We start from the raw sequence: 26,563 nt of genomic DNA, 5'->3' as shown, positions 1-26,563 counted from the left end.
ACCTCGAGATTCTTGATGTTTATGATGGAGAAAGTAATGCCTACCTTGCCTTTTTCAATTCATTATTGTAGGAATTGACATTGCAAATAAATGTGAAAGTATTTTGAATATAAAAAGTTTAGTATCTTATTGGTGTTATCATTTTTAAAGTTTTATTGTGATGGAGATTATAAGTTATGTCATATTTACTTTCTTTTTTTTTAAACATTTTTATTTATTTGAGAGAGAGTGTGCACACAAGTAGGGAGGAGGGGCAGAGGGAGAAGGAGAAGCAGACTCCCCACTGAGCAGGGAGCCAGACTCAGAGCTTGATCCCAGGACCCTGGGATCATTACCTGAGCTGAAGGCAGACATTCAACTGACTGAGCCACCCAGGTATCCCATATTTACTTTTATTACTAAGAAATTACTTCTGATTTTTCCACTGTAGAACTTGCTTTTTTCATATACCACTTCTGCTCTCAAAGTCATTTTGGTATTAAATAAAAGAAGGCCTCTTGGAAAGTGATTTACTAGGGTCAACTCATGGAGAAAAAAGAATAAATTTTATTTTCATACATTCAACAAACAATTTGTTGAATGCCAGTGTATCCATACACTTAGGTTTTGTCTAATATAGTAAATACATTACTTTTTTAAGGAAACAACCTTTTTATTTTAGAATAGTTTTAGGTTTTTTTGATTTTTTTAAAGATTTTATTTATTTATTTGATAGAGAGAGAGACAGTGAGAGAGGGAACACAAGCAGGGGGAGAGGGAGAGGGAGAAGCAGGCTTCCCGCTGAGCAGGGAGACTGATGCGGGGCTCCATCCCAGGACCCTGGGATCATGATCCGAGCAGAAGGCAGACGCTTAACAACTGAGCCACCCAGGCGCACCTGGAATAGTTTTTGATTTATAAATAAAATTGCAAAGTTAGAATTCCTGTATACCCTGCATCCTTTTTTCCCTATATTAACATCTTATATCAGTATGGTGCATTTATCATAATTAGTGAACCAGTATTGTTACATTATTATACTATTAATTCAGATTTCCTTGGTTTTAATCTTTATTTCTTCTAGGATCCCATACAGAATACCATATTACATTTAGTTATCATGTCTCCTTAGCCTCCTCTTCCCTGTGACAGAAAGTCAGACTTCCATTTTTGAATGACCTTGACAGTTTTGAGGACTAATGGTCAAGTATTTTGTAGAAAGTCCCTCACTTGGGATTTGTCCAGTGTTTTTCTCATGACTAAAGTGAGGTTATGGCTTTCTGGGGGGAAGACCACAGAGCTAACATGCCATTCTTATCACTTCATATCAAGGGTACATGCTATCAAGATGACATCATTTCTGTGTTTGAGGTCATGTTTGTAGGTTTATCAACTGGTAAGTTAACTCTTTTTCCCCTGTCCATATTGTATGTAATCTCTTTGGAAGGAAGTCACCATAAGCAGCCTGCACTGAAGAGAGTAGGGAGTTATGTTCAATCTTGAGAACTGGTTACCCACTTAAGTTATTTGGAACTGTTCTGCATGGGATATTTGTCTGTTCTCCCCCCATTTATTTATTTAATCATTTACTTATGTCAGTGTGTACTTGAAGGAGTTCAGGACATGTCTCTTCAAAATATACCACTTTAGCATATTGGTTTTTTTTTTTGAGCTGAAAGCATTGAGAAACAGCAGATACAGAAGGATTCCCTGACTTTCCCCTTTCTACCTAAAACCAGGTCATAAAATTTCTCATGAAAATATGCCCTCTTGGTATCAGATCAAAAGGAATATTCTTTTCACCAGATATGGGAATCATTTCCAAAATATACAAACAAATCTAAAATAATCCTTATCTTCCATTAATTTTTCCCATGTATTTCCTAGTCACTGTCCAAAAATTTACTGCCCCTATTCTAAATGTCTGTGTCTTGTCATATCCTCACAATTTATTGCTTGTTCAAAAAACTATATAAGCTTTTGCACCTAACAGTTTCTTCGGGTCTTTATTTTCCTTCTGAAGATTCCTGTATACATGTAGAAATATTACATAAAATTTGTATCCCTCTTCCTGTTAATGTGTTATGTCAGTTTAATTCTTAGACCCAGTTGCAGAACCTAAGAGAGTAGAAGGAAGTTTTTCCTCCCCTACAGATTCATGAATATTTATTTTACTAGTTTATTTATTTTGTTGTTCAAATCATTCCAGCTTTGGCCATTGGATGCTTTTGCCTCCTTGTGTTCCTTTGATATTCTCACCGTGTGTGTGTGTGTGTGTATGTGTGTGTGTGTGTGTGTGTGTGTGTATGTGTCTATGTGTATTTAAACTCTTTCTTACTTTTTGGGGCTGCAGGATTTTCTAAGCTTATCTTATATATTTCCTGTCCCAGTCTTCGAATGAGCCGTTTCTCTAAGGAGCCTTGGTTCCTTTTAGTAAGGAGATTATTGAATAAAAGGAAATGTTGCACTGAATCCAACATGACTAGACATTGTTTTCTTTATTTATCCCCACTTATAAAATATTTGGTACTTGTTCTCCTGTAAGCCTCATGGGAATGCTGAGAGCAGAGTGAATGGCCTCATAAAACCATTAGATTTCTTTGAAAGGGAAGACTTTCAAAATAGGGATGTACAACTCTTGGAGAAAATTAGGAAACTCCTTCAAAAATAACAGAGAACTTTACTCTTAATTGCCAGTTGAGACCATACATCTCTTCTAAACGTGGGTCTCATACTGATTTATCAAAAGGAAATGTCTTAAATGCAAGAGCAAATTAACTTGGAAATACACTAAATTTCAAGGAGTAGAATCCCTTTTCTTTACTCAGAACCAAGGGCAATACTTCAGCAGTTATTAATAAGCTATTGTTGCTGCTTTAAACAAAGAACCTAAAATGTTTATTATTGCAGTGTATCTTTTTATGTATGCCAAACTCCAAAGCCTAGTTTTATTTGTAAGGTTCCCCAACAGAGTGGTTGCTATAGATATAGCAAAAGCCCAAAGGGCAGCATGCTGAGCCTTTGAAAAAACAGTTCCATTTCCAAAAGCAAGGGATAGATATTAAGGCTTAAAGGGAGTTGATCCTTAGGATAAAGTCATAGCTAATGTAAGGGTTTCAGAATAAAATCTAAGATTTCAGGGAAATCTAGGGACCAATTATGTGATGTTCAAAGGAAACCATGAATATGAGTGAGCCTTAGTTTTTACCCTATGCTTAAGGCAAATATGTGCAAATCATGCTGCTTAATGTTGGGGAATAACAGACTGTTTTTGTTTCTTCTTGTGATAATGATAATGAAAGAGGAGAATGAAATGAGGATGAAACCTGGGGTTCTAGGCACCTGAGTTTGGGTGCCTAGAACCCAGGGTGCCTATAATTTCAGTTCAGAAATAACCACAAGGATGGAATTTGACTTTGGTCTGGTACTCTTTCAGAGAGAAAGGGACCAGATCCTATGTGAAGGGTTTCTCGTGACCTTTTCTCTGAATCTGCCTCTCCTGTCTGAATTTCATGGTAAAGTTTGCTCATGTGCCAACCTTCAAGACAGCCAATTAGTTTCTCAAATGGAGTTTTCCATCCTAGGAAGGCCAGGTGTATGAGCCCTCCTTATCTTCCATCAGCTCAAAGACAAAAATGTCTTATGAATATAAGATTTGTAAAAATTTAACCTCTCAGTAATGTGTAAAGAAAAAAAAAAGGAGGAAACAATGTGGCAGAGGGGAGGTCAAGCAGAACCAGAGTGGCCACAGGAAACATGATCTTCCAGTGGTTCTTGCTGGGGCCCCTGAGATGGGTTGTCTTCATGAGTCGCAAATTTGCCAATGGGAAAACAACCCAATCCTCACGTAACATTTGACCATTGAAGGAGAACGGGTTGCTAATGAAAGCAATCCAAGGGAGGCACTTCAAAACCGAATCTCCTTTATTTGCTGACTGAACCCACTTTAGTGCTCAGTTGCTGATAAAGAATAAGGAAGGACCTAGTGGACGAGACTAGCAAACACCTGGACCCACATGTATCCTCCACGTCAGCTGCCTTCTTTACCTTGACCACCTGAGAAGGATCCCAAATTCTTACTCAGAGTTGTCTCTTTGGTGACAGTGGCTACTCTTTTCAAAACCATAATCTCAAGGCTCAGGAGGAACTGCAGGGTAAGGTATCACTCTTTCTCTAACTTTGTGCCCTCTTGCTAACTTTTGGAAATTCATTTCTACCTGTTCATGGAAGAAATTATTGGCTTCTAAGCTTCTTTTGCTTTTCCTTTCCATCCACCAAAAAATACAACATTGTGTGTGTGTATGCACATAAAATCATTTTCCTATTATTAAAAGATTTGAGGTGCTTGTTAGCCAATAATATAGATGATTTGAAAGCCTTTCGAGGATGGGATCCTACTTTCAATGGCTTGGAATGATATAGCTGTTATTTCTCATAGAGCATCTCCCAATTAGTTTACTTTCAACCCCCCTCCATGCCTCCAACTCCAACCCCAATTTAGATTACAGTGTTAAAAAGATCATCATAAAATGTAGCCTTGTACAAGGAGATGATCTAATTATTCAGCCTTGCTGTACCAGCCTAATAAATTATGCAGTTTTGCCTGCAGTATTTCACCTGAGAGAATGAGTGTGTCAAACACTATAGCACATGAATTCTCCAGCCAGCCTGTGTAGATGCCAGAACAATGAGCGTTTAGTGCCACGATCTGAAAGTTGCTTTTACAGAGTTTGAAGAGTGAATGTTAATAATTCATATTTTGGGGGGATTAGGGTTGAGAATATGCATTACCCTGAAGGGACTTGTATGCACATAGAATATACTATATGTGATAATTCTTGTATATTTAATAATGTTCAAATAAAGGGCATGCTGTCACCTAATTATGTGTATATTATTCCATAGTGGTAATGAAAAGCTAAAGGGAATCCCCCAAGAGTTCAAACAAGTTTATTTGAGATGGGTGAATATCAGCCTCTTGAGGCTCCTTTTAGTAGAACAAGAGGACACATGTACAGATCTATCTGTGCACAGGGGAGGAAAGTTCCAAAATCTGTTTCAACTATTCAGGCTCACAGAAACCTTCTAGTCCACCCTCACCATGGTGTGATTACAGAGCTGAAGTGTGTGGCTCCCTGTTGACTGTGAAGCCTTCTGACTGGTCTAATGGAGACTTGGGGTTTGATGACCTCGAGAACATTGTATGGGGGGTATATAGATTCTGTGTAATAGTGGGTTTAAAGGCAATGATGATAAGCAGGTGTTCTTATTTTTGTTTTATCAATAACACTCTTGAGAATAAAGTGGATATTGTAGATTTATTATGGCTAAAAACTCCATGCTAATTGGCCTTAGCAATAAAAGAAATATAGTTAACAAATCCTTGCCTTATATTCAGGTTAACTGGCTAATGTCAAGGGAAATTTTACTGGATGTGTAAGCCATGCTTTTATATCAGCTAGCCATATTCAATCAATGTATTTTTATTAATTAAAAACAACTTCAGGGGCACCTGGGTGGCTAAGTCGGTGAAGCATCTGCCTTCGGCTCAGGTCGTGATCCCAGGGTCCTGGGATTGAGCCCCACGTCGGGCTCCCTGCTCAGCGGGAAGCCACCTTCTCCCTTTCTCACTCCCCCTGCTTGTGTTCCTTCTCTCGCTGTGTCTCTCTCTGTCAAATAAATAAATAAAATCTTCAAAAAACAACAACAAAAAAAAACTTCCAATTTTTAAACCTCTTTTTGAGGTTTAAAAAAAAAAAAGCCCTTTCCAGGTAAGGTACCTACTACCCAATTGATTGCCAAAAATAACCCCCTGCCTTACATTCCATTATATAAATGTTGCATGAAGAGAGAATACCATGAGGTGAGGAGAAATGGGAAGTAGGGGGTAGTTTGTTAAGAGGAGATAACTGTCTTTGGTAGCAGCTCTCTCAGCTTTGCTCAGAATACCTAGACAGGAGATGTCAATTGTAGCTTTGACCATGATATGGAACTAGTTGAGAACTGGGGTTCACCACTTGGTACTGGGCATGGGAACCACTGTCCCAAGATCCTTTCCTCCAGCATCCCAGCCTCCCAACGCCCCAGCGTCCCAGTGTCCCAGCAGCAGTGAGGCCCTGGAGCTTCCCCCAGCAACACCAGTCATCAAGCAGCATAGATAGCCAGTGATGAGCCTTACCATTCAGCTGCTGATGGATGATATCCTCAAACTAGCCGGCTAAAGGTGATTTACGTATCATGTGTACACATTGCATGAACTTTGAGCCAGTGAATGTGAAGGACAAGCTGGAATGTAATTTTATCAATTATGTGACAAAGGATCTTTAATGACTTCATGCAGTAAGTTCCAAATCATTTTATTATAGTCAACTCTAAATTATCTGGGATGGAAGGGGCAGAAAGAGCTGGACATCAGCAGATATTGGACAGAACTATATAGTGAGGACCACTGGGGGTTAAACACAGAAGTAAGAAAAGGGTTATTGCCTTTGTGGTGCTTATGAGCCCGTGATAGAAAAAGAGATTGAGTAGATGCAATTCAAAGACATAAGACTTGAGACTTCACTGCGTGCCCTGAAACTAAAATCCAATCACTAGAAAACCGATGTGGTGAGTTTAGAGATCTTTTCAGTCTTTCACATATTAAAAACATGAAGATCCTGTGGAACATGGAACATGTCAGAGAGCAAGGCCTTATAGAGTGGATTCCTGGCTGGACCCCTTCTGGAATCCATTCATTCTTTTATTTCATGGATATAAAGTGAACACTTGACATATGTGAATCCCTGGGAGCTCAACAAAGGAATCTGTTGCAGAGCCCTTCCAATCCAGTGCAAGAAGACAAGAGCATGGAAAGAGAGGGGGCTTCCAAAGGGAGTAAAGGGGAAGAAGGAAGAGCAGTAGTTCAGATCACATGTTCTGATTTGGAGTTCTGCTCTAAGCAGAAGGATCTCCATTAGAGCATGAGGTGGAAAGATACTTGGAGAGGCTGATGGGGACAGAAAGGGCATGGAAATAGAGGAGTAAAGGGTATTGTTTCATCTGCATATATGAGATAGTGGTCATTCAGAACAGAATTGACCTTTTTTTTTTAAGATTTTGTTTATTTGAGAAAGAACAAGTGAGAGCACCAGCAGGGAGGAAGGGCAGAGGGAGAGGGAGAAGCAGACTCCCCACTGAGGAGGGAGCCTGATGCAGGGCTTGGTCCCAGGACCCTGGAATCATGACCTAAGCAGAAGGCAGACACTTAACTGTCTGAGCCACCCAGGCACCCCCAGAATTGATCTTTATATTGAAATTTAGAAGGTAATTTTTCTAAAAGACCAGATGGGAATGCAATCAAGTTTTGACCTTACCTCCCAAATATTCCATGTAGCTCTTGCATAGTTCATGTTAGGCACTGGAGAACACACTTTCCTGAGAGGCTGTATGACATGAGGGCATTTGGGAAAACACACACACACACACACACACACACACACACATACACACACACTTAATTTGAAAAGGGGTCTTCACTCCAAGGCTAGCCTTAATGTGCAATAAGTTGTAAACAACTTTATTACATTTCATTCCAGCTTAAAAATTCTATTATCTATATAGGCCTTTCTTGTTTATAATTTAGTGCCTATGGCAATTTACTTATAATTTTCTAGGGAGTATTACTTTCCTTGACCTTGTATTTTTAAGGAAGGCTGAAATACTACACTTTAAAGACAAATGTCATCTGAGCAGTTGAGCACCATAAACAGGTGCTGTGCAGGTGCTGGTTTGGGGAGTTGTGTGACTCCGGCCTCATGAAGGGGGGTTGCACATACATTGAGCTAAGGATACCCAGAGGATGCTGAGTAGGCTCATTATCAGATCAATAATCTGCAAACTGTGAATATGCAGGAAACCAGAGTCTATTGGCTTTTCAATCCATTGTGAAAATAAGGGTCTTTACATGGATTCTGAGAGTGTTCTGGTCCAGTGAGCCAATAATTCCCATCGTATAATATAGAAAATGTATTACCCCTATAGGCTGCAGAATGCCTGAGGGATGCTCTTCAGTAATCAAGGGTCTTGGATAGTAGATTATGCATTAACTTTATAGTCTGCTCTGGGACCTAATTGGTAAATAACACACAGGTACATTTTACCGATGTCTGACTAGAGCCTGTCTGAAGGCTCTGGAGAAAATGGTGAGGCTTTACAAGTGTTTCATGTAGACTCAGGCAGGGGAGAAGTAAAATATAGTCACTCTGGTCATGTAGCATTTTCTGATGTGAGTATTTCTAGACTCTCACTGGAAGAAAGGAAGAAAAAAAGGAAGAGATGAAGGCATGGAGGAGAGAAGAGGAAAAGGAGGAGGGAAGGAAGGAATGAAAGGAAGGAAGAAAGGAAAAGAAACCTGATGGGGTGTGTGTGTAGTTGAAAGTCCAAGCTTGGATTCAGCATATTTCATCAGGTTACTAATGGCAAAAGTCTTCAAACAGTAAAGAGAAGAATTTTTGTTAAGAAATTAACTCAGCTAAATGTAAATATGAACAGAGTTGGAACTAGAACATGGAGTGGTCACACAGACATAAAAGAATCCCATGTTTCATAATAGAAATTATCTGGGGCAGTTGGAAATACCTCTAGTATTGACTGAACCAGACAAACAAATAAACCTGGAGATGCCCAGAATGTTTCCTTAACAGTAACTAATATTTTCAGAGCTCCTTATAATTTACAAGGCATTTTACAGCAATCACCACAGTTAATTCCCACAATAACCCCGTGAGTTTAAATATTAGACTTCCTTTTTTACAGCCGAGGTAAGTGCTGCCCAGGGAGGTTAAGTCACTTTTCCCAAGGTCACTCAGGAGTCATCCATAAAGCCAGAACCCAAAGCCAGATCTTTTGACTATTGATTGTCCTTCTATCTCAGCCTCTCTGCCTTCATATTCATTGATCCCTCTGCAAATAGTTACTTTATAAAGTAGAGGTGGAACCACTTGCAGTATGTCCTTGACACAGCCCCATGGGCACCTATGGACCTATTCTTAAAACCAACACAAAAACTGGGGCTCGAAGGTCTAGAATTTCAATGATTTTTTTAAAAAGACAGAACTAAAATGTATGTTGCTTTTTTCCCTCAAAATTGCAATTCTTTTAGGTATTTCTAACTTCTTTAATAGTAAAGCTTTGTCACCACAGTTAAGCTTAAAAATAACACCACATGAGTCACTGAGTGTCAGGTCATCAAATGTGACCCTGCTTGCAGACATTAATTTTTGAGAGTCATAGATGGGTGGTGAAGGCAGTGCAGGTGGACGGTCAGAGTTGTTCTAGCATCCTTGGTGTAAGACACGGGGCCAGGTCTTGTGAGGGGAGCAGTGTTGAGCAGGTAACCACCTCTGCTCTCAGAGGAACCTGCAATTTATGGACAGACACACCTGCACATGTGGGCAGAGGAGAGAACACGAGCATGGGGAAGTGAGTAAGCTTGTGCCCTGTGTAGGGATCAGAGAGTGAGTCGGTTGATTAAACCAAAGGGCTCATCTTGGAAAGCAGAGCAGAGAGATTGAAATGCCAGACTGAGAAGTCAGGTTTTAGAGGGTCACAGATAGAGGGGTGAGAAAGGCATAGCAAAAGTGTATTTAGGGAAGGCAGATCTAGTAGGAACATAGAGGATCCGTCAGACAGGAAAAGTTAGGGACTGGAAAGACCTGCTACAAAGATACAGTGGTATTCTGAGGAGAGATAGTATGCACATAGAAATACCAATAAAAGGCAATTATTGTAATTATTATTTGTACTATGATTCCCAATAAGAAGCATTTCCAGAACTTTTCTGAATTGCTTTGAGATGTTATTCCTTAAAATGGGCTTGGAGAAATACTAGTGCCTCTGGATATTAACGGGTATTTAAAAAAAAAAAAACCTGCTCAAGATGTATAGATTTATGAGGGACTTCCATGTGCATAATGTACATTTCACATTCTGAAAAGATGGTAGAGTATGCCACATTTCCCAGACACATCTGACTAATTAGGATACTTCTTTATTTCCCCGGCAAGCCATCTTCCAATATTTGTGGCCTTGAATCAAAGATTATTTTTGACTGGGAGGTGAAAAACCTAGATTCTCATTCACTTGCAGACTAATTGTGTGACCTTGGCCATCTGTGGGCCTCAGTTTCCTCACTCATCTTGCTATCCTAGTTTGGGGTTTAGGAAGATAAAAGGGGACCGCACGGTAAGAGTTGAAACAGTCATTCCTTGAACAAGGACTATAGTTGATGGGCATGTCCTCCTGTTGTGGCAGTAACTAATTAGTGGCCACCATGTCCCGTGCTCCTGATCCAATTTGCTATAGTCCTCTAACAGGTCAGAAAATTATCTGCTGGAGACAAGGTTAAGCTTTGGGTTTGTCCCGTAATTTAAAAAATTTATGTATCTCACATGATTATATAAGTGTGTGTCAGAATGGTATGACTCCTAGGGGAGTCAGATGTCTTCCCTCTCATCACTGCATGTCTCACCTCCTCAAGTATCCATGGAGGTAACATCTGACTGTTGGCCATCTCATGACTTCTTAAGCCCAAGGAAGGATGCTATGCTTTTATGCTAAGATCTAGAATCAGCAAAAGAGAAACATCCAGGAGAAAGTGAATATTTCAGACCCCCAGATCAAAGTTAATGTCACTGTCCACATATGGCATTATCTCAACCTGTGTATAGATAAAAATAACTTTATTGAAAGAAGTAACAATCCAAGGGCAGTAACTCCTTTGAAGAAAGCAAAGGGGGGCATTATTGTACTCCTACTGTGTGTGAATTACTGAAGCAGGCATCTTGTATGCATAGCATGGTAGACCACGGATGGCTTTGCTTTCAGCATGTCCTTGGTTTGACTTAGCTCTGCCAACTACTGCCTGTGTGACTAGCCAAATTATTTAAATTTCCAGAGCCTCCTATTTCTCATCTATAGTAGGATACCTACTTTATGGGATTACGCTGAGTATAAATGATAGAAAGTCTGAAAAACAGTGCTCTGCATATAGTAATGCTCAATAAATGTTAGCCTTTATTATTGCTATTAATGTATTACCAACTCAGTTCCCAGCATTCCCCAACACAAAGGAAAGACACAAAAACTGAGGCCTGATACGACAAAAATCTACTTAGGAAAATTACCAAATGGAATTTTACTTTTGAAGGTAACTGAAAATATTTTCCTTTCTTCCCCTTTGCCTGGGTCATGATTTCTCCTTTCAGATACTATTAATTAGAGATCAGAAACACCAGAGAAATCATCTATTTCATTTTTTCTCTAGAAGGAGCTTCCGCATCTTCCTTCTGGTTTCAGAGCGCCAAAGTTAACCTTTACCACACTGCCAGATAGTCCATTTGTAAATAACACAACCAAAGTATTTTCCATGTGCCCAGAGTACAAGTTGACAACATGCTGCTTGCCTTTCTCCTCCCTTTCAAGCCCACAGTCTGAACCAGGAGCTCAGTTCTCATGACATTCTTCTTTAGCCTGCAGAAAAGGTAACCAATCTTAGGCAAAAAAAGGAAAATTGTGCAAAGCCTAAAATGAAGAATAGAATAATTTTCAGGGTGCAGGACATATATTTATCATTCCATGTTGTTTCGGATGGTATTTTTGTACCTTTGGAAGAAGTTCTGACACTAAAAAAACAAGAACTAGAAATTGTCACTTTGATCCTTATCTCTGGCTGTAATTCCACCTTCTTCCTCTTCTCCTTGTCCTCTTCCTTCTTCTTAACTTTTCTCTCCTCCTCAGTCTCCTTCCCTTCCTTCCGCTCCCCCTCCTCTGCTTCCTCTTCTTCCTTCTTATAGTTCTTAGAACCACCGTTGTTGAATTTTATTCATTGTTGACTTTTTACTCACTATTTGCCTAACACTGTGCTAAATGCTCAGTATGCCCACTACATTCTTTAATCTGTCTCACAGAAACATAATTTATAGAACAACATGCTTTCTGGACAAGAAAAAAAGAAAAGATTGCAAGTCTTGTGCCCAAAGGCTACAAGTCTTCAATGACAAGGCACCATAGTTGAGTGGGTTGAGTTAAGGTGTGCTCTAACCACCTCGGTGGAAATGGCTTTTCTACAACATAAAGAGGCAGTGTTGATGGAACTCATATTGTCACCTCAATGCTAATGTATTTTGTGGCAAATAGTGAATGTATTCCATTATGTATGCATGTGGATTTGATATATCCTCTTTAAAATAAGCTTAATATTCTTTTAAGTGACTCATTTTAATTGGCTCACATATTGAAATTCATTCTTATGTATTTTCTTATGATGGGGTTCTTCAGTAATTATCTTGGGGTAAAAAGGGGGAAAGTGGAATGTGGTATTTATTTAACTTTATATATATATATATTTGTAATCCAACATAGACCAAACTTTTGCATATATATTATTGTAATTGTGTGTAATGCACATGTCTGTATTGTTTGTGCAAACATACCACAAGCCATATTCCCTGGAGTTAATTTGCACATTGCAAGAACCTGTTGCAAGTCTATGTGATGTGAAGCATGACTGTATTATGGTTTTGAAGACTGCGTTAAAGTTTGAAGCTAAGCAGACGTGGATTTTAATCCAGGCCCTGCAGTTTCTCAGCTGTGTAACCTTGAGCAAGTTCCTTAATCTGTATGAAGTTCGTGAACTTCCCTCTTTGGTGAACATGGAGGTAATAATAGCCACTTTTTACAGCTATTGTCACATTTGTTTTTTTTTAAGATTTTATTTATTTATTTGACAGACAATGAGAGAGGGAACACAAGCATTGGGAGTGGGAGAGGGAGAAGCAGGCTTCCCGCAGAGCAGGGAGCCCAATGCGGGCCTCAATCCCAGGACCCTGGGATCATGACCTGAGCCGAAGGCAGATGCCCAACCGACTGAGCCACCCAGGCGCCCCGTATTGTCACATTTAAATGAGAAAGTACACTGAAGGGCTTGGCACACAGTACATGTTCAATAGAAGATAGTCTTCTTTCTCCAACATGTTTTCCATTTATTGTAATAATACCCTCCAATCTATATCTATACGCATATCAATCCTTATCTATATAACCTAATATTTTTCTGTGTATATAGGTGTTCATACCCACATATTCATATCCATGTATGAAATCGTACTCATAAGAACCTATACAAGTGCCATCCCAGGTATACCTTCAATATAAGATCAAACTTAATGAGGTATGAAATACCAGCATATACTCACTTTAATCCATATGGCACTCCATACAAAGGTGTGAGAGCTGTTCCTATCCCTCTGCTCTGCTTTGGTAGCACTACCCATGGGTGCCACAGATGTATCCTAGCGCCATCTAGTGGGGAATCCCACTTTCTGCCCCACAGTGCCTCCTTGTGCTGGCTGCAGCCATTGCTCCAACTCACCATTTTGCATGCTACCTCCATCATCCTAAAAAACCAACCATCCTAAATGAGCTCCTCTGTATTTCTATTTAGGCTCCTTCCAGTTTTCTTCCTGGGTGTTTCTGGACACGAGTACATCCTATTGAAATATTTCCACCTCCATCTACAAAGAAAAGACTTGGAGCACCTCCATCCACTGTCAATAGGACTTGAATGACCGTGAGTACATGAATCATTTCTAAGGCCATGTCTTCAGGATCTAGAAGGAAAACTCTGTGTCTTATAATGAAAGCTTCCTGCATTCACTAAATATAGGAATACATTATACATGTGTAATTATTTCTTTATTTCAGTAAGAACTTTGGCTCACAAAAAGATACCACAGGCCAATTATTTCAAAGAGATGAAATGGTTTTGGTCCTCCTTTGGCTGTGAAGGAAGCCAAGTTGGCTATAGAAATTGTTACTGCTACACATTGATTAACCCATGGAATTCGGTCTTCATTGCCTTTAGCTAGTGTATTTAATGTACAAAAATGATCAGTAGTAGTGAAGGAAAATGAGGCCATTTTTAGAGCTGTGTCTATATAGACAATTAATTTTGCAAGTTCTTTAACCCATTCAGAATTTTAAAGGTGACTGAGAAACATGGTAGTGGATGAGGTGAAGAGTAGTAAATGCATTCATTCAAATCTTGTTGGTTGGTTAATTAAGCCAAAGAATTAGTAAATGTTATTAAAAATCATTCAAATTATTATCAATGTTGCATTGAAGTGATCAGTTAAAATTAATTAACTTTGCTCCAGTTGTCCATATAGCAATAAACCATATGCAGTCTGTGGGTAGAACATCAATTTGTGGCCCCCACTTGCTTTTCCCTTTCTCCCACCTTGCTCCAGATCTCTGCCCAGAGCCCAGGGACATTTGGGTTGGCTTGATTAATCTTTTCACTGCTGCATCAGTTAGACCAATGTTGGCACTGAGTATGTTACATATATATTCAATAACAATGGTAGAGAGCTTTCTGCCTAAGGGTCCCCCACCATCAGGATAAAAGGAAGGGTGTAAGTAGAAAAACAAGAGACAAAGAGTGACAGAGAAAGGTAAGGTGAGGTTCACTGCTGCAACAGATTTGGTCCAAACTTTCTGCTCCTAACTAGCCAAATCTTGTAGAAGGAGACAAGAGGTAAGTGGATTGATTGACTCTCCTTGTGTATGTAAATTAGGGTTGTATGAATTTACTCAACCTGACTCCTATTGTAAGAACATAACTCATTTGAAGGGTTGGGTTTGTTTTGGCAAAGGTTGAATGCCCAAGTTTGCTTTCCTGCTCCTTTTGTTTCGGGGCAAATGACACTCATTCGAAGTATCTTGTGAGAAATCAGCACCTCAGTCCCTGGGCTGGGGAGATAGAGAAGGGAGGAAATGAAAATGCCATGCTTTCATTATGCTCCAAGTTACTTATTTACAAAGTTCTTCATCAAGGGAATCTGTTTCTCCGTGTATGGCCTCTCAGTTCTGCTGCCTTTGTTGTAATGTCACATTTTGTATCTTATATTTCTTGCTACTATTTAGAAATCATTGTGACTACATCAGTCTTTATCAATAATTTTATGTAGCACAATCCATCACCATGTTGGATGTTGGGCCAGGGAGAAGGGCATTACTTTGTCTTTCACTTGGAGCCCAGACAGCTCTCTCCTATTGATTTCTTGGCCTGCATGTTCGTTAGATGATGATTTGCACTTTTCCTGTATTGTGTTTATCCAGATTATGTTGCAGATGCATCTACAACACATCATCATTAACAACAAACATTTATTGAACTCTTATGGTCTGTGATCAGGCTCCAGGCTAGGTACTAGGGATAATAAGAGGAATTTAATGCGATCCCTATGCTGGAGGATTTTATTCTCTATTGGACCATGTTTGTTTAAGGCGGGGGGTGGGGGAGATACCTAACAGCTTATGCCCAGTGACTGCCAGAAGCAATAAATGCTCTTCGAGTTCAGAGAAGGGAGTGGTTGGAGGTGGTCAGGGAAGACTTTATGAATGAGATGAAATTTGAGTGGTTTTTTAAAGGATGAGAAAGGATATGTTTTATAGGATACTGAATATGGTGAGTTACTGAATACCACTGTGCCAGGCAAAAAAAAAAAAAAAGGTAATGCCTGTATCTTTAAACTACAATTTCCTCTTTAATTATTTATGAGCTTTAGACAGAATCAATATCCACCTGCTTGCCACACTGCCTTTTGCAGAATTCTGTTGTTAATAGCTTTGCACACCTCATCATGCGCACCAAGGAAAAACTAGCCAGTCTGTTAACTTTCTCATTAAGACTTCCCTGGCCTGGTTGCCAACTTTTAAGATTGTCTTTGCTTTGTCTAAAGTTTGCCCTAGTTTCTCTCCTACTGAAAGCTCCAATTACAAGAATGTATATTCAGTGACTTCTTAAAGCCAAGTGAATTTTAAGGTAAGAGAATAAGAAAGTAAAAAGAAAAAAAAAAAGACACTTCTCAAGAGTGTTGCTTCACCAAATCTTCAGGAGGATGCAAGTTTGACCCCGGAGATTATTAGTTCCCCAAGGGAAATAATCCATTTATGAGAAGTTTCAGGGTTTTTTCTCTGTAAGAGAGAGAGAGAGATGTTCAAATATTTTTGAGGATTGAAAACTTTGCTTATTACTTTTGTGGAACTTACTGGTCCAGATAGATATTTACCTCAGCTTATTGACAGAAACCTTGGCAGGAGGACTGTCTGTGGCCAGCAGTATTAATATTCCAAGGACTAAACCCTGTGACTTTCCGAATGCCAGTTCTTTTTCCAGAACTCTCTCTCTCTGATTTCTCTTACATTATTATTTTTTTTTAAATCTCTCTGTTTTATAATTTATCTTGACTGGTGGAGTGAGAGGCGGGGAAGAATGAAATCTATGTTGTTTTCCTTTCATTTCTTCATAAGTACATTTTAGGGACACCTATTGGCTATATAGCATAAAGCATTCCACAGATCTCCAGGACACAGTAGTCTACTTGTTGTGTTAAACATGTGAAAAGAGATTATCATTTACATATTCTAAGTAAAATGGGTCAGAAAATAAAAGAATACATTTCCTTTCTACACCTGTTCTCAGTCCTGCCCATCGTGGCAGGGTGGATTTAAATTTTCCCATTAAAGGTGATTCAATCTTCTTCATTTCAAATATTTTCTTAGGTGTAATTGGGTCTAATTGGGACAGATAGTGAATTTGAACTGTAAATGCTCTATCGGGGTTATTTCCCCTTTCACAAGAAGCACCTCTGTGTCCCTTCCCCAAGGTGGAGGGATGCATGCAAGGAAAGCTGACACACCCTCTGGGGGTGAGGAGGACTTTCCTACACACTGTCCTCCCTATTGTCCACCAGGGTGAGATTGGTCTGCTCTGGTCCCTGAACACTTTATGCTGGTAGCTTCCCACATGAAGAATCTCACCTGCTTTTTTATGGGTATTGTGCTCTTGCTCACACCATCAAAATAGACAGTCATCAAATATATCCATGTTGGAGCGGTCCCTGAATTTTTTTTAAGATTTTATTTATTTATTCATGAGAGAGGCAGAAGCAGAGGGAGAAGCAGGTTCCCTGCAGAACAGTGAGCCCGATGTGGGACTCAATCCCAGGACCCTGGGATCATGACCTGAGCCGAAGGCAGACACTTAACCTACTGAGACACCCAGGTGCCCATGAATTTTTTATCTTTCTCATCTAATCTAGTGTTACAGGGTCTCAGTAAGTCTGTGTCTGCTCCTGCCCCTAGAGAGGCATATGGAAACTCAAATTTTGCCTATGAAATGTGAAATCAGAGCTTTCTTTCTCAAACTCTAAGCCATCTTGGGTGCAGAGGGGCAGAATAGCAGCCTGAGTGTTCTAGAAGGCCTTGGTCTGTAGAGTCTGCTGTTTCAGTGAACTAACTTCCCACCTTTGGTCAAGACCCAAGAAAGTCCAGGCCTTTGAGTCTCAGAAAACCTGATGATATTCTTACGCTGGGGGCATAAACAAAAGTATCTTCCTTCTTGCCTGAATGCTTTCTCCTCATCTTACCTGGTAGAAACTTCCCTGTTGTCTTCATTCTCTGCACTGTGAGTTAGGGTAAAATTCTACTATGGAGTTTGCCAGGCTTGGCTTCTGATCTGAAAAGGGGAACTTCTGAAATTTAGAAACTCCTTTCTCTCCTAACCATACCTGGCTTTTAAAACTGTCTTACATTATGGACTCAAAACACCATTTTCCTCTGTTCCCTTTCATTCCTATTTTAGCAATTTTAATCATCCCCAAAGCAATGGATGCCTCTAACCAAACAGGGGAGAACACATGAAAATGCATAAAAATATATATCAGCCACATTGCAATGTCTCCCTAAAACCATTGAGAGAAAAGGGCAAGGCTCTGAACGGTTACTCGAGTGTGATCACAGCAAGAGTTCAAAAGTCGGACCACAGTGGGTTAAAACAATGACCAGTGGCTTCTCAGAGGCCGTGGATCTGGATCTAAATCTCAATGCTGGGAGAATGAGCATAGGTGTGAAGAACAGGAAATGGATCCCCAGTCAAACTTGCCGTGTCCTTTCCTGGTACTCGCAGAGTTCTCTTAGCATAGTGTTAACTTCCGGTTACTCATGGGTGAGTCTTACTCTGAGATTATAAATTACCTGAGAACAAGGATAAAACCTTTTTGTGTTTGTATCTATAATATTACTTAGCCCTGTGCATACATATATGTATATGTATATATTAGGCCCCCATATATATTTAAATTTAATATATTAAGAACTGAGGACTTTTAAATTATTTTTTCCTTAGTTTCCCATTTCAAAATTGCTGTGTTGCCTTACTCCCTATATTAAAGAAAAATGTTTTTTAAAAAAATATGAACAGAGATTTACTTTAAATATTCTTCAAATACCAATTACTCAGATTCTCCTTTCTCTTCTTAATGTCCTACCCTTCTTATTTATGGGATTTCCATATGTTGGTCACCTCAAACTGTTACTTTTTTATTATGATATTTACCATTTTCATCATTTTTAAGTGTGCAGTTAAGTGGCTTTAAGTACATTCACATTGTTGTGCCACCATCACCTCATCTGTCTCCAGAACTGTTTCATCTTCCCGGATTGAAACTCTATACTTATTAGACCATGACTTCCCATTCCCTCCCTCCCGAAGCCCCTGGCAACCACCACTCTACTTTATATCTCTATAGATTTGCCTATTCTAGGTATATCACGTAAGTAAAATCATACAATATTTGTCCTTTTGTGTCTGGCTTATTTAATTTTTGCAGCCTGTGTTCCAGGCTCATCCATGTTGTAGGGCGTCAGAATTTCCTTCTTTTTTTTAAGGCTGAGTACTATTCCATTGGATGGATAGACCATTTTGTATGCCCATCACCTAAAGTTTGTGGCAAAGATACAGCTCATTACCTTCTGATGAGTGTTTTTTGATGACTTGATTCTCTCTCTATAATGAAGCTTTTGATTATTTGATTAAAGGGTTTAAATACAGACTTTTTAAAAAAGAATATGCCATGTGGTAACACCAAAATTAGCACTTGCTCTAAAGGAATAAGTAGTTTTAAAGTCAAGTAGAATAGTAGCTTGAATTTTTAAAAGAAAATAAAAATGTTTTTGTGTTAGACCTTCAGGGTTTCTTTCTTCTGTAAGTCACTTGCAATGAGTAGAAACATCATACTGATATTCTGTAGACTGCTAATCCTAAAAGATTTTTTGCACAAAGTGGGTATGGGAGGTCAAATAAATTTGTGAGCATTGCTTCCGGTGGCACCCCTTGTGGGTCCTCAGGGTATGCAAGCATTTTAAAATCTCTGAGGAAATCTTGACACTTAGAAAACAAAACAAAACAAAATGAACAAAAACAAACAAACAAAAAACCCCTCTATTCTATCTAGCATTTTACAAGCATATCTGAACTCAGAATCCTTTTTTAGTTATTTTTGTAATACTTAAAAATACCCTGGATTAAAATAAGGTAAAATCTTTAAGAAGATAAGACTGAGAACATCTGAAATTCTTTCAGAGCCCTGAGCTGAGTGGATTGTGACACACAGACAACTAAATTCTCCTGTTGTCCCTTAATTAGGACAAAGGCACTTAGATTCATAGTCAGAGAATTCATTTGTTATTTATTTTAAAAATCCTTTAGCTCAACTCAAGAATGTATCTTGTGTCCACATAAAGAACATTGAAAGATAGATGTGGTAAATAATTTTAATATTTTTTGTCTGCATTTTTGTGGAAGACCTAGCAATGCTGTTTAAATAAAATTATTTATTTAAATAAATAAATATGTAAAATTTTATTTAAATAAAAGTCTGTTTAAAATCACATTTTTTTTGGTATAGCCTTTCGATAAGTGCAACAAAAAATACATAGAGGCAGTTATTTGTTACAAGCATGTTCACCACAAAGAACTGAGATTTAGTTGTGGTTTTCACAAGTGGTACAGTCTAGTGAGGACAAGAGGAGGTGAAAGGTGGAAGGAGATTTTCAAAGCCATGGTTGAACTATTAAGGGAGCTACGTGAGCCTCATGGGGAAAGATGCATTTGAAAGAGCAAAGAGAACTTAAAAAAAAATTCTATTTTCTGTTTTCACACCTCTGAAAACCTCAAATACCAGTTACTAAAGCCTTTTTGTAGCTTAATAAATTTCTCATTGTTTATTTCTAACATCTTTTTGCTGAATTTTCCTGAGTAAACACCTTTAGTTTACTCTTAAACAAGCAAGGGGTTTATTGACGTATGGGGAGGCAGGAAAATGCATTCAGAAACTGTATTTTTGGAGAAAGAGCATCCCTGCAATGGAATGGAGCAAGCAGGCAGCAAGCAGTACATGAGGACTGTAGCAGGGAAAACAACCAACAAACACCATCAAGTGTAAATAGACCATAAAGCTTTTGAAGGTTCAAGAAGTAGTCCCCAAGGCTGACACTTGTAGAAGGTTAAGACATTGAATGTAAGCTCAATGATAGATGTTCTGTAGGAACCTAAGCTACTGTGGTCAGGCTACTCTGTTTTCTGATGACTAGTAGGCATGCAGTAGATATTTGGTGAATGAATGGTGGCCTAACCTAGAATTCAGATATTATTAGATGAAATAAAAGAGTGCTATTGATTTTGACCTGGTAAAGTTATTCTTAATAGGGCTAAGAAAAGCCCCTTCCTGGGAGTAAGCAAGTAGCTGATTTAGAAGTTGGGAAAATGCCCCAGGAAAAGAAAAAGTGTGATCCAATCATGTTTAAAGGAAGCCACCTGATCTTAGTTGAATGGCCACCTTCACTGGAAGTACTAGGGATTCAGCATATGAATTTGGGAGAGGGCTCATCAGCCCTATAATACAGTTATTTGATCAAACCATCTAACTGGCAGGGTGAGAGCTATACTGGGAACATAAGGGATCAAACATGGCCAAGATTCTCTTCTTCTAAATCTTGTCTTCGCTCTTCTTTCTCAGTCTGCTTCATCATTCCAGAATTGACTTCTCCAGTAAGAAAGAACCATGGCTTCCAGCCCCTCTGACCTCTCTTTAGTGCATTATTTGAGAGGACAGTAAGTGCCTTCCTAGCAGCTTAAGCTTGAAACATCCTGGAGAGAGCCTCTGCTTGACTTATTTTGCATCAAGTAGTCTTCTGTGGACGAATCAGTGTGGCCACAACAGTGAGCCATTTTGATTGGTCCAGGTTCGTCTGGTGCCCACTGCCTGGTCAGTCACTGACATGCTCTTTCAAATGCATCTTTCTCCATGACAGGTCAAGCAGGGTCTTATCAAGAGGCAGCCCACATGTGGAACATATTTTAGGAATGAACAGGTTGGGAGGAGAAGTTCTCCCAAAGAAATAGGGCAGCACTTGGTAGCAAATACCCCAGTCTTGGGAGCGTTGGTGAAGACGTCACATAGGACTTGAACATAAGTCTTAAGGAAGGAGAAGGCTAGCCAAGTGGAGTGAGGCATGGGGAAGATGGGCAAAGCCTTGTGTGGGGGCTTTGTGGGGACAGTAAGTACTTCAGCAGGGTAGAGTGGGACGTAGAAATTGAGGCTAGAGAGTCCATGTCTTCAAAATAGCAGAGTTTGGAAGACCTGCAGTGCATCAAAAGTGAGCATACATTTTTGACTGTGTTTCCAGTTAAACAACAAAAGTCAAATCTTCCATTAAGATAAAGGTATAAAAGGGAAAATGGAGAAGGTGAGAGGCATAATTTGGTTTGGGTTCTCTCTTATAAAGCTTAACACTTTCCATAACCTGAATAGAGAAACACTAGCCTGGGCTCTGATATTAACTGTGACTCTGGTCCAGGAACATCTCCTCTTTGTTCTCAGTTTATTTATTTCAAATGAAAGCATTTGTCTTATGGCCCTGCCAGGTCAGTTAGTTGCTGCTTATCTTTCTGTCCAACAAGTATGTAGCTTGAAAACTGGTTATCGGCTACATCTGGCCTCAGTACTGACCTCGGTTTTGGAATGCAAAGGTCTGTATTTGGCATGGGTCCTATCCATGAAGAACTGCAGACTAATCATCAAGGCTTAAATGTGAACAATGGAACATTAGTGCAAGGTCACCATACTGAAACTGACATGTGAGAGATACAGACAGTTCTGATTTAAGGGCTCAGGGGAAGGAGAGGGGCATTTGTACTGCAGTGATGAGAAAAGCTTCATGGAATGATGGGATTTCAACTGGGATGTAAGGATGGTTGTGATTAACATAGACAAAGGCAAGGAGCCAGGGCACAGATGTGGTTGTTGGGCACCAGCTAGAGGGGGTGGGGTGAGCAAGAAGGAGGAGGTGGGTAAGTGTTTATCTCAGAGTCACTTAGGCCTGCAGAGGTCACAAGCTGCCCTTCTGAATATCACTGCACACTATCTCTTTTAAATATTCCAGACCATTTTTATCCTGTTGTTTGACACTTCTTAAGTCACCTGCTGGGGATCAACCTCCCTAGGAGTTGGGCCTATTCATGGGAAGCCACCATTTATGAGGCTCGAACAGTTCAAGTGTATGTCCTGGGATTCACTAATTACACTCAGCTGATGGTCACTGAAAAGCCTTGACTTCCCTCTTGGTGCCTCGCAGGGCCTCAGCCAATTCAGCAAGGCTAATACCATGTGAGGAGCATGTCGGGTTGCCATTTCTAGCAACACACTGCTCCTCACCAACAATCATGACTAATGTGACTGTGTGCCAAGTAGTGCTGAGGCTTTAGTAGTTAATATTTCATTTAATCCTTCTAGTAGCCCTGTGAGGTGGGTTCTATATTATTATCTCCATGTTTCCAAATGAGGATAATAATGCTCAGAGATGCTCACTGACCTGTCTAAGGTCACAGAGGCAGGAGCTGATGGAGCTGAGACTTAAGACTCTGGCCTGTGACTGCAGGAAGCTCACCGGCACTGTGCATGTGGGGTCACAGAGGATGGAAGTTCAGGATGGGAAACCGCCCTGCTCTAGATGGTAGGAGTTACTTGTTATTACACAGAATATACAAACCTTTGTTAATCAATGTGGGATCTCTCCTCTGCCTTCTTTGATAGAGTATTTACTTGGTGTCTATGCTGGGACATAGTGTGGATCCTGGAAGCTTTTGGAGTAGGGTTGACTGAAAAAAAAATACAGAATTTTGCTAAATAAAATAGGAAGAAGGCATTCCAAGTGTGGAGTTTCCATGGAACAAGTATGGATTTGGACATTGTGGTGGAAAGATGAGGCAAGACCATGGGTGGAGGGAGATAGGAGGTGCTGAGGAGGAGCACGGGTTTGGAGCCAGGTAGAACTGGGCCCCAACCCAGCCTTACCAAGTCCATGGACAAATCACAACTTCTCCGAGATTAGTCTCCTCATCTGTAAGGTGGTGTTATGAGAATGGTTATGGTGAAAATTCTTTTAAAAATGTATCGGATTCTGCAACAGTGCCAAGGAGTAAATGTTCAATAAATAGTAGCTATATTTTTCAGATTGCTTTTGTGATTGAGGAGTGAAATCTTATCTAACTGCTCAGGCAGAGTAATCACTCCTACCTGGAAACTTTCACTTACCATCACGTTGATCCACCCTTGTTCTTCATCAATTCCCCTGTGCAGTTATTTCATTGAAGGATACTTACTTAACCCCTACCAGGTACCAAGCACTGTGGAGAAAAGACACATAAAAGACAATCCTTTGATAGATATTCTACTTTTTCAATATATATATGCAGATGTCTTGTCTGTCATCTAGAATACAAGAAAAGAAAAAATCTTTTATCACTGGCCTGCATGTCTGCAATACTTGGGGAAAACCAAACGCAATAAAAAATCCTGGTCTTTGCTAATGGACAGTCAGGGAGGAAACTCAACCTCAGATAGGGTCTTATTTCCAGCAGTTTTTTGTTTTGTTTTGTTTTGTTTAAAGATTTTATTTATTAGAGAGAGCACAAGCAGGGGGAGGGCAGAGGGAGAGGGAGAAGCAGGGTCCCCCCTTGAGCAGCAAGGGAGTCTGAAGCAGGGTTCCATGCCAGGACTCCGGGATCATGACCTCAGCCAAAGGCAGATGCTTAACTGACTGAGGCACCCAGGCGCCCCTCATTTCCAGCAGTTTTCAATGTGTTTGTGTGTGTGTGTGTGTGTGTGTGTACATGTGTGTGTGATCAGCCATCCCCTGATTAGGCTTTCATGACCTGTCTCCACAAGAAGTTCTTCCATGGGAGGCAGCCACTCTCTTTCCCACTGACCAGTGAAGACACAGACACCCTCTCGAAGTTCCCAGAAGGGCTCTGAAACTAAGCTGGCCCTGAGGTCGAGACAGGAGGTCATCCACTGTGGTCAGAACCTGAGGCTAGGCTTTGGAGGCTGGCAGACCCCCAAGACTTTGGGCTCTTCTGGGTTGGAGTCGAGCTCCATGGGGCAACTCTGGGGAAACGGAGCCTTTGTGAAATGTTTCTTTGATGAGAAGCATAGTATAAATACAAATTGCTATTATGTCAGCTTCTGAGGAGCCACTTCAATCCATTTGGTCACCTTTGATTTTATTCTTCAATTGCTTTCCTTCGTCAAAAAATTTAATAAGAGCATGTTTTCATCTGACCTCAAGGGAGTAATTTATTTATTTAAAGTAATAATAAAGTTTCAGCATAATCCCCAGTTCCCAAGAGGGAAAGGGACTCTTTGAGTGATTTATTTTTCCCATCCTTGAAGTGCCAGGGAGACCAAGTGGCTGCCGTGGTGGTGTTCCGGAGCCCACTGCCATGGCAACAGCTAGAGTGTCTGGGGCCACTGGGAAGCAGGGGGTTGGAAAATGGAGTCATAACTCTCTTCTTTCCCTCTCTCCGCTGTAAGTTCCTCCTTCAAGGAAGCTGAAGGGTAAAGTAGAATGAGGCCCCAAATCAGTTGTTGGAGCCAAATAGCAACCATGAGAGCTAATCACATCCAAGTCCAACTCAGGCTCCCAAATGGAAGTCCACGAGGGCAGATCCAGGGAGATGGGTGGGTGACTCCTCTGGATTCTCTCTTCTTAAGGCAGAGTCAAATATGGGGCTCTGTGAAAGGGAGGAAAGAGCCCAGCTGCAGGACACAGGAAGAGTTCAGAAATCTCAATGTTCAGCTGGTGCTGAGGGATGATAGCAGCACCTCTGCTAGTAAAACCAGTGTTATTTGACACTTATCTGACAGTCATGTGTCAAGTATTTTATATGCATTATCTCACTCAGCCTTTATGTGAAGCAAATACCACTATGATTCCCCTATTATAGGTAAGTAAATGAAGCTTCTGGCAATTATGTAACATGATCAAGGTCATATGGCTAGTCAGTGATAGACCCAGGATTCAAAACTAGGGTTGATTCCACAACCCAGGTTTGTAACCACTGTATACATGGACTCTCAGGTTGGATTGCTTAGGGAAGGCTGATGAGGGTGGTTGTATCCGTTAAGAATACTTTTGATTGCAAGTAATAAAAAACCTGACTTACAGTGACTTAAATAAACAGGAGTTGATTTTTCTCTTCTAATAAGACTCAGGAGGTGGGTGGCTGCTGGTATACAGTCAACAGCTCAGTTGGAGGGAGACTGTTCCTTTGCCCTTGCCCTCAGGTGCCATCACTTTCTTGTCACAAGAAGGCCATGCACCTCCAGACTTCACATCTGTATTCAAGGCAGAAAGATGGAAAGGAGAAAGGTTGGTGCCAGCACTATCTGTCTCCTTCCAGCAGGTAAGAAAATGCTTTTCAAGACAACCTCTCCCCAACAAAAGCAACTTCTTATGTCTCATTGATGAGAAAGGGGTCACAAAGTCTCCCCCAGCTAGAAGGAGGTCTGAGGAAAACACAAATTTGTCTTTTCGCTCCCCATAGAGGAAGGACAGAAATGGGTTTCTACAGCTGCTCTGTAGCTAAACTGTGACCTCTGCACTGGATGGTCAGAGAGAAGGGGAAGATTCCAGGGAGGAAAGGTGGCATAGAGAGGGGAGGCTGGGCTATCTGGATCCCAGTTTGTGTGGAGAACTGATCAGAGCATATTGGAAAACCAGCTGAGGCTCAGACTGCAGTGGGATGTAAGTGCCAGTCCTGAAAGCCAGGCTTCATCCTCATGGGCGCGTACTGTTGTTTCCAGGTTTTCTGTCGGCCACATTCTCTTGCTCTTGCTTTAACAAGATGCATGTGTTAATTAATTTGCTGAATTTCAAAAAACTTGCCCCAAGGCTTGGGGCCAGATTCCACTGTAGGAAAAAAGAGGTTCTAGGTTCATGTATGAATAGATCCTTTGTGCTCCATTTAAAGTAGATTCTATCACTTTAAATAGATGATGGAAGAATTCTTCCTCTTCTACTTCCATTTTCTCACTGGGAATGTCCCTTCTATAAGACAAGAATCTGTCATTGATTAGAGGCATTAAAATAAAAGGCAGTGACAATAGGGGTTGTATTGGGTGACAGGATATGGGGTGATTTATTATCATTATTATTATTACATTTTCTTTAAAGTTGAATTGTATTTTGGTAAAAAGGAAAAATATTTAGGGTCATTGAAGAATCTATTGTCAAGTTACCATGACAGCAGTTTAAGTAGGGATGAGTCCTAATAAATGTAATTGTCAGAAACTTTTCTAGAGGTGGAGCTATTACCAACAGCTGTGGGAGTGCATTCTGGGAGACCTGCCTTGACTGTATC

The 26,563-nt window shown here is 40.2% G+C and overlaps 1 protein-coding gene and 1 long non-coding RNA gene across 3 annotated transcripts in view; one reads left to right on the top strand and one right to left on the bottom strand.

Moving 5' to 3' along the window:
- The window catches only part of SLC14A2 (solute carrier family 14 member 2), a 489,283-nt gene that overhangs the window by 47,574 nt on the left and 415,146 nt on the right, over positions 1-26,563 (top strand). For both annotated transcript variants that reach the window (XM_025886617.2, XM_073898267.1), the window contains exon 4: positions 13,463-13,588. The gene's annotated coding sequence lies outside the window, so the exon portion shown is untranslated. The remainder of the gene's footprint in view (positions 1-13,462; positions 13,589-26,563) is intronic.
- On the bottom strand, positions 22,912-24,562 carry LOC141373673 (uncharacterized). The gene is made up of 3 exons (XR_012379914.1): positions 24,417-24,562; positions 23,457-23,548; positions 22,912-23,020 (listed from the first exon to the last, which is right to left on the bottom strand). It is a non-coding gene; the product is annotated as an uncharacterized lncRNA (long non-coding RNA).

The sequence above is a fragment of the Callorhinus ursinus genome, unplaced genomic scaffold (assembly GCF_003265705.2).
Source record: "Callorhinus ursinus isolate GAN/ISIS: 27379988/994484 unplaced genomic scaffold, GSC_fseal_2.0 scaffold11, whole genome shotgun sequence".
NCBI classification, from domain to species: domain Eukaryota; kingdom Metazoa; phylum Chordata; class Mammalia; order Carnivora; family Otariidae; genus Callorhinus; species Callorhinus ursinus.
Note: the sequence above shows the minus strand (reverse complement) of the source record. Positions and strands in the feature narration are given on the sequence as shown.